General features: G+C 31.3%; 1 long non-coding RNA gene across 1 annotated transcript; it reads left to right on the forward strand.

Annotated features, from left to right (window-relative positions):
* Window positions 1-2,785: 2,785 nt before the first annotated feature.
* LOC132734838 (uncharacterized) lies at window positions 2,786-4,411 on the forward strand. The gene is made up of 3 exons (XR_009626373.1): window positions 2,786-2,930; window positions 3,891-4,042; window positions 4,322-4,411. It is a non-coding gene; the product is annotated as an uncharacterized LOC132734838 (long non-coding RNA).
* The last annotated feature ends 3,216 nt before the right edge of the window (window positions 4,412-7,627 follow it).

Consider the following 7,627-nt stretch of genomic DNA (forward strand, 5'->3'; position numbering starts at 1 on the left):
TCCTTATTTAGCCCCCCCCCCCCCCAACACGTGTTTTTGTTTGAAGTATAAGTATTTTATTCCCATAAAGACAAAATTAATAAATTAATAAAAATAAATTAAAAAAAAAAACAAGTGAATAATTAATATATTAGGGACAACGTTATCCAACATTAAAAAAACTGACACAAAATATGGACTTTATTTTGATTGCAAGAATATCAGTAGTTTTTGCAAATTAAAAGAAAATGATTAATTGCTATTAACAATATTACTGGTTGACTGCATCTCAATGTTAATATGTCCTGACGTAGCTGAAGGTAATTGTGACCATTTTACAACTTATTGTAAAACACAATGAATTTGATTAAATTTGATAATTTGTCAATGTAGAGGTTCCAATTAAGGTCAAATCAAAATCAAAACTAATTCAAGCAGTTTGTTACACTCACAAATTCAATCAATATAGAAAACCAAATTATTGTCTTCAAATAACAGAGATAGTTTAGTACAGTGTATAACATTGAATGAATAAAATCTCTTCTCAATACTTTTTAATAGTCATAAAATGTAAAGCAGATTGGGTTGATAAGAACAAAACCGTTATTCCTTTCGAACCAATCAATTAAATATCAACTTGTATTTATTACAATTTTTAAATGACATTTTTATTGTACAACATCTTGAAAAAAATACCAACAGTAGAATTTTAATTATTTTATTTTAGCCTTATTAAGAGCCATATGATTATATCGAATCACACTTGAGTTCACATCTACTTAGTTTACATAATAAAATACGACCTTGTAATTAATGATTATGTGGCTAAACTCTTTACGTTGTCAACACTCCTTTGTAACATCTGCATTTGCTTCTCACGGTCGAAGGTTGGAATCACGTCAGGGACATTTGCTTCTCACTGTCAGGGACTTTAGACTCCTCCGTGTGAGGACGCTTTCCATCTAGCTTACGGAACTTCGGCAACTCTACTCAAGAGCCCGCTCATGACTGAAACAATGTATAACTAAAACTGAATAATCGCCATATAAATCTTTTACTGTGTTTGTGCGACGTAAATCCTTACCGAAAAAATAAATATACACATCAAACATTCTAATTATTCATGTTGTTCAAGTACAACACAAAGAAGAATAACCAAACATAACAAAGGGTCTTAAAAGCGAGTTTTGATGTATTTTCTCTCTAACTAAACAGTTCTTTTGTCTTTTTTTTTAACTTCATCAGTTTTGTCTTAAACCCTCAATTAATAATCAACACATTTCTTTCGATTTCTGTCTAGTATCACAAGATTGTCATCGTTTCTTTTATTTAAAATCTGCCTCATGGATGCTGTCGTCAAGTTCATTCCATATGCAATTTCAAGTAAGTTTTAAATGCATTGCAAGGTACTGAACGAGTAGCTTTAATAAAAATTCACAAGTATAATAAAGAGATTCTAACGAGAAAACACATTTCTGTAATCTGAACTATAAATCTGTTGCTTTGTTTCATTATCATGATCAGCGATTGTTTTCAGTCTGTAATTGGTTTCTATGACGGTTAGAAAAAAGCATTATTATATTGCTGTATAACTGTATATATTTTAAACTACTTGCGAAGCGGAAAAAAAAACAAAAAAATATTGCCAAATTTCTGGCATTCAAAAAGTTATATTTTACCTAAACTCGTTTTCAAAGCACAAGTTTGTATCATGGTTACGATAAAATGTACATGTGAAGCCCAAGGAGGTGTTACTTTTGTCGTTAAGCATATTGTTTATGCCATTAACATCATTATCGTGTAACATGGCGTGTAAAAAAAAGACAATTTTGATAATGATATATTGATAATACAAAGTATTAAAGTTATCACTTAAGTTATTTAAATAGATATGTCAAAATGAGAGAACTGTTCTCCATTTTAACATGATGTATCAAAAGTAATAAATCAAAATTACAAATTATTATATTCATTCCCTTCCTTTAGAATTACACCGCATCGAATATAATAACAGATCTTAATACAATAATATATAATTATCGCTTGATATTACGTATTTGCATGGACTTGAAATACTGAATTAGTCATTCGAATAAGTTGTACACCATATTGGATTATATTTGTATATTCCATTCTTAGAAGCACGAGCACCTACCAGAAATTTGGTATCCGTAAATTGGCTAGGATTCCTTCATTGATATTATGTCATGGAATTACTTAGTGTCATAGAAACTTTAACTAAATGGAAGATACTGAGGCATTTTTGTATTGTTTTAAGCTCGTACACAATCATAAAAATACTTGTAATATGTTTGAAGATTTTATGAGTAGACAACTTTTCAGTAAAGTTATAAGATTATTTTACATCAAAAGATCAAAGGAGGAAAATCAAATTAAACATGATATTGATCCTTAGACTAAATGACCCAGTTCTTACAAATATATTTTAAAACGTTTTGTATGACTCGCAAAGATAGAATTAACAACGGTAACCAGAACAATATACATTGGTAAGAATTGAAATGCACTGTTTAATGTACGTACACATTATAACGAATAAAAACTTTTAAAATATGATATTATTCACTTAGTCTGTTTGTATGTAATTGGAATTGCAACATTACATTTCACCTTTGACTAAAACATAAAGATTTCAAATTAAACATGAATGTTGCATCTAAAATTTTCTTAGCTCGTGCTTTTATTTGCACACAACATTATTTTTTACAAGGTAAAACAGAGATATCTACAACAAGGTACATCATGAATCAACTGTATCCTGCTTGAGTTTTCTATATAAGATGTTCAAATTCATTGCAAGTATCATTTCTGTAACGGCCTTTAGTTATTCAGTTGAAGACAAACACTGTGTGACAAAATGAACAAGTTGATGTTGGCTTTACTTCTGGTGGGTTGCATCACCATAGTTATTCTTCCAGATTCTGCTTCAGGTAAGAGCATCACTTTACTGTAATTTTCATTATAGCGTTTTATGACAAGATCGACCATATACTCACAACATTGACAGCTTGAATTATCTTTTTAACTTGCATTGTTTGAATAACGATAATTATTTAGGGAACAGACTTATTGTTTTTCTCTTTCAAATGAGATAACCTAATAGGCTTCCTTTGACGAGTGGTTAAAGCGCCGGCTTCAAATGAACCACGCTAGGGACTTCAAATGTCATGTAAGGAAGCTATCCTGCTAGCTTAAGGATGCTCGTTGATACTCAGGTGTTTGCTTTGTACCTGAAATAATGCAAGAAAGGCCCACCTTAACAAAACTTTGTACAGTAGAACAGTATGAAAGTCGGTTTTAATAGTGTTGGTGTGTCTCAAAGTCCAACAAATACAACACATCATTCATTTACTGTCTTAAAATGTTGTTAAGCTTTTGATACGTAAGGTCATGTATGCAACTATAAACCATTTTAAAGTACAGACAAACGATAGTTGATGCATAAATTGTAGAATATTAAATACATCATACAAAATTTGATCTCGTTAATATAATACATTAACAGTTTTTTTTGGAAATGTTAAGTGATACAAATGTGATAGGTTGAAACTAATTTTTAAGTTCAGTTAATTGTTATTTATTCATTTAATATTTGAAATAAACCAACCAAAATCACAACAGGGTCGGTTAATATTTTCCGTATTGGCAAAGACCAGAATAATTATTTATTTTGACAAATGGGTATAACAAAAAGAAAAAAAAAAGAAAAGAGAAGATAAAAACAAAAACAATGAACATCATCATTAAAATATGACATAGACTTTTTTAATGCATATATTATTTTAAGTCAAATAAAGGAATATGTAAAACTATTTAAATTTGAAAGGCAGATACAAATATTTTATAAAATAAGAAATGTTTTCACGTTGCCTATACAAAATATTTTACAGCCCAACCAGGCGGACTCGGAAGACGTTGTTTCTGCCGATTTCGCTGTAGGTATGGAGAACAGTATAGTGGTTCATGTGGATATAACCGAAGTCGTTGCTGCACAAGACATTATGGATAGACTGAAGAAAGAATAGCTGATGTATGTTAAAATGTAAGGCCACTTTTATTTGTTATTTCAAAAATCGAACATACTCCATTGTATAACTTGTCAAAACTAGTTGGTTTTTTTGGTTTTGCTTTCTGGTAATTAAATTACTTGAACAGATAAGAACACGATAATGTATCTACAATGTCAACATTTTGTATTTGATTAATGCATAAAACTTTTAATTATCCTCGTTAAATGATGTTTTAAACATCAAATCTTAAAAGAACAGATAATGAAACAAATTGTCATATATCTACATGTTTCTCATTATCTTTTATGCAGGTATAGGGTCTAAGGATGCAGTGTATTTCTTTGATAACCATTGACATGTTTTGGCTTTGAAATGATCAAAATAAAATACGCTACTCTTCACATGCTTGTTCTTTGTTTTCTCTTTTATTGAAGATGAGAAATAGATATCTAATACTTTCTCATGTTTTAAAACAAACAAAAAAAAACAAAAACAATGTGTAATGATTTTGTCCGGAAAATTGAAAAACGACTCCTCATTATTGAGCCCAAAATACAACAGGTCAAAGGTGAGTTATATTAAAACGCTTGATACCTAATTCAGCATTTAAATTTGTTTAACTTGTGATGATAGATCTTACATTGGGTAGTCCAGATACTGTCATTAGCGCACAAAATAAGAATCAGTTGACATTAATTGAAACAAAAAATAAACGCGGTGTAATCAAACTTTCATCATGTCTCACTTTATTCATTTATACAAGTCCATTGCAAAAAATGACCATGGTTATCTAACTTAAAAGGATAAAAATTGGTAAAAGACGAAGAAGGCCGGGATGCATTTGTATACCAAATATCATGAGCCTGTGTTAGTATGAAAATTGAACATGGGGCCACGTGTTAATGTTGTTTCTCAAATATCAATATGGTGTGATGAAAACTGTTACGAGAATATCCTACCATTGACCATTAATGTTGAACATTTAACTAAACCGATAAAGAGGAAGTGGATGAGCAACATACCTGAAATAGAATCCCACGATATGGGACTACATGTTAATGATGTATACCAAATGTCAAGAGACTGTGATAAGTAGTTGCTGAGTAAACCGTTACGATTCTTTTTCCTAGCCCGCTCCAGCCATTTAGCATATTATAACCCGGGTTATCACACAAAATTATACATCTTTCTTAAATTAACCATAAAAACAAACAGACAATGATCATCACCATCCTCCAAATCACCATCACACATTCATCAACACCATTCAAAGCTGCAGCCTTCCAATCATCATCATTTACATCATTTAAATGATAATTATCATAATAATTATGAGGCTAATCATAATCATTATCATCCTTATCTATATCATCATCATAATCATCACCACTGTTCCAAACTTAATTTTAATCAAGTTAATTATCGTCAACATAATCGTTCACTCCGAATACTCCTTCACCTCATCAAAATCAACAATTTTCCCATCACCAAAATGATCATCACCATCTGAATTATCATTTTTTAAATCATCTTCCATAATCATCTCAAAAAGAATAGTTATCATCATCATCATCATCACCAACATCATAATCTGCCCCGTTATCATCAACATCATATTTCTTTCAACATCGTTATTATCACCTCAATAATCTACATCATTATCATCGTCACCTCGTCATAATCATTTCAATATTCATCACAACCGTCAGTAACAACAATCAATATCATTATCATCACTCCCTTAATCACCAACGCTTCTGTTAATAAAATGTGAACATACGAGGGTTGTCCCAAAAGTCCGTGACAAATTTTATAGCCGGTTCATTTTTAACGCCAATAGAAAATAATTCACACATATAACCGTTAAGTTTATTATTTAACATTACAACAAATCATTTACAAAAAAATTACCCTAGTTACTTAGAAATTTTCAGTATTAACGACATTGGTTTGAGTTGCCGGCGCACGTCAAATAATTTACATTTTGTTATGAATAGGCTGAAATTAATAACGTATATTTCAAATATCTGATGATGTGTCTGCACAATGTCACGTTGACCTTCTGCTGCTATGTTTAAATCATCTCTGAAAATTTTAGTTAAATAACTTAAGAAACGAAAAAAATACGAATAAATGAAAATATCTCATATAAAATAGGAAAGTTAAAATGGCGAAGTTCGAAGAATTTGCGGCGCAGTGAACATGTCTCTCAGGTTTCATGACTATTTCGAGATGACACATGTTACGATTTTCAACAAGTATACCAAATAGAACAGTTTAGCAACATATTCTGAGCATTTGTGTACAAAAGGCATGAACGGAACCAGAGTTTTTGCGCTTCAAAAAGCGAAAATAAGGAAAACACGGAAAGGAAGACCGATCTTCGTCGCCTATTTCCTACAGCTAAAAACAGGTGTAACGAGACCGGAAGTTCGCGTATAGCAAACATTAATGTATGCCATCCAAACATTCAACAGACATTAACAACCACATGATTTAAGTCAGAAATTGACGATTTATGGGTACCATTATTGTGTTGAAAGCCATTGAGAGTATTTTAGAAAGGCGCCCTATATAGATTTAACGCCGTCTTTGAAAGTTGGACGTGCGCCGCGATTCAGTTAGTTGCCATGGTGTTTATGGCATATTTTTGTTGTTTGTTGATATTTATCTATGAAAATTTGTGAAAATGTTTAAATTATATGGGTTTATAACATATTAAAATATCAAATTCGTATCTGTTTTATTTAGCTTTTAAACAATCTTGTCACAGAATATTGGGACAACCCTCGTATAGTGGATGACACGTTAGACATGTTGAATATAGAAAAAAAAAGTGATTAATAGGGTCCTTAAAAATGTTCACCTTGACTTCTGGGCCTATACATACTTTCCAAGCCTTAGAATCCATGCAACAAAAACATTTACATGTACTTTGTGTTAACTGTTTATACACTGGTAGAAAGCGCTTCCGACGGCACTTTGGGTTTCGAACCGGTGACACCGTAGGCAAGATCTAATGTATTGATTTAAAATCAAAAGGAGAGAGGTTAGGACTATAAGCGGGATGTAGCAAAGCGTCGATTTTCTGCTCCTCTAAATACGCTTTAACAACGACTGACCGGTGCGAAGATTTATCATGGAGTAATTTGATTCTGCGCACCCGGACCTTGGGTTCTTTCAACTTCTTTGTCATGTAGTAATTAATTAAAGTAATTAAAATATTATGTTCCAGTGACACATGCCACAATTAATTCACTGTCAAGAAATAGAGCGTACATAACTTTTGAAATGTTACTGCTACGTAGAACAACAACTGGGCGATCGCTGTTTTCACCTACCCACATGTTACTGGGTTTTTTGTCGGGTAATTTAATATTTTATATATTACATAAGTTATAAATGAAACAATTACAATTTCTTTATTTAAGATGGATTTAATTCTGCTTCAGCAATATTATTACTAAAAGTAACTAAAATTTGAATCACGCTATACTCGGCATTAAGCTAGATTTATATTAACAATATTGGCATATATATTTTCTGTTACTATTTGAACATATACTTTATCTTCTTTTTTTGTTCTCAGTTTTATTTTCTAGCAGCATACGCAGCGC

The sequence above is a fragment of the Ruditapes philippinarum genome, unplaced genomic scaffold (assembly GCF_026571515.1).
Source record: "Ruditapes philippinarum isolate M1 unplaced genomic scaffold, ASM2657151v2 ctg2261_1_1_1_1, whole genome shotgun sequence".
NCBI classification, from domain to species: Eukaryota; Metazoa; Mollusca; class Bivalvia; order Venerida; family Veneridae; genus Ruditapes; species Ruditapes philippinarum.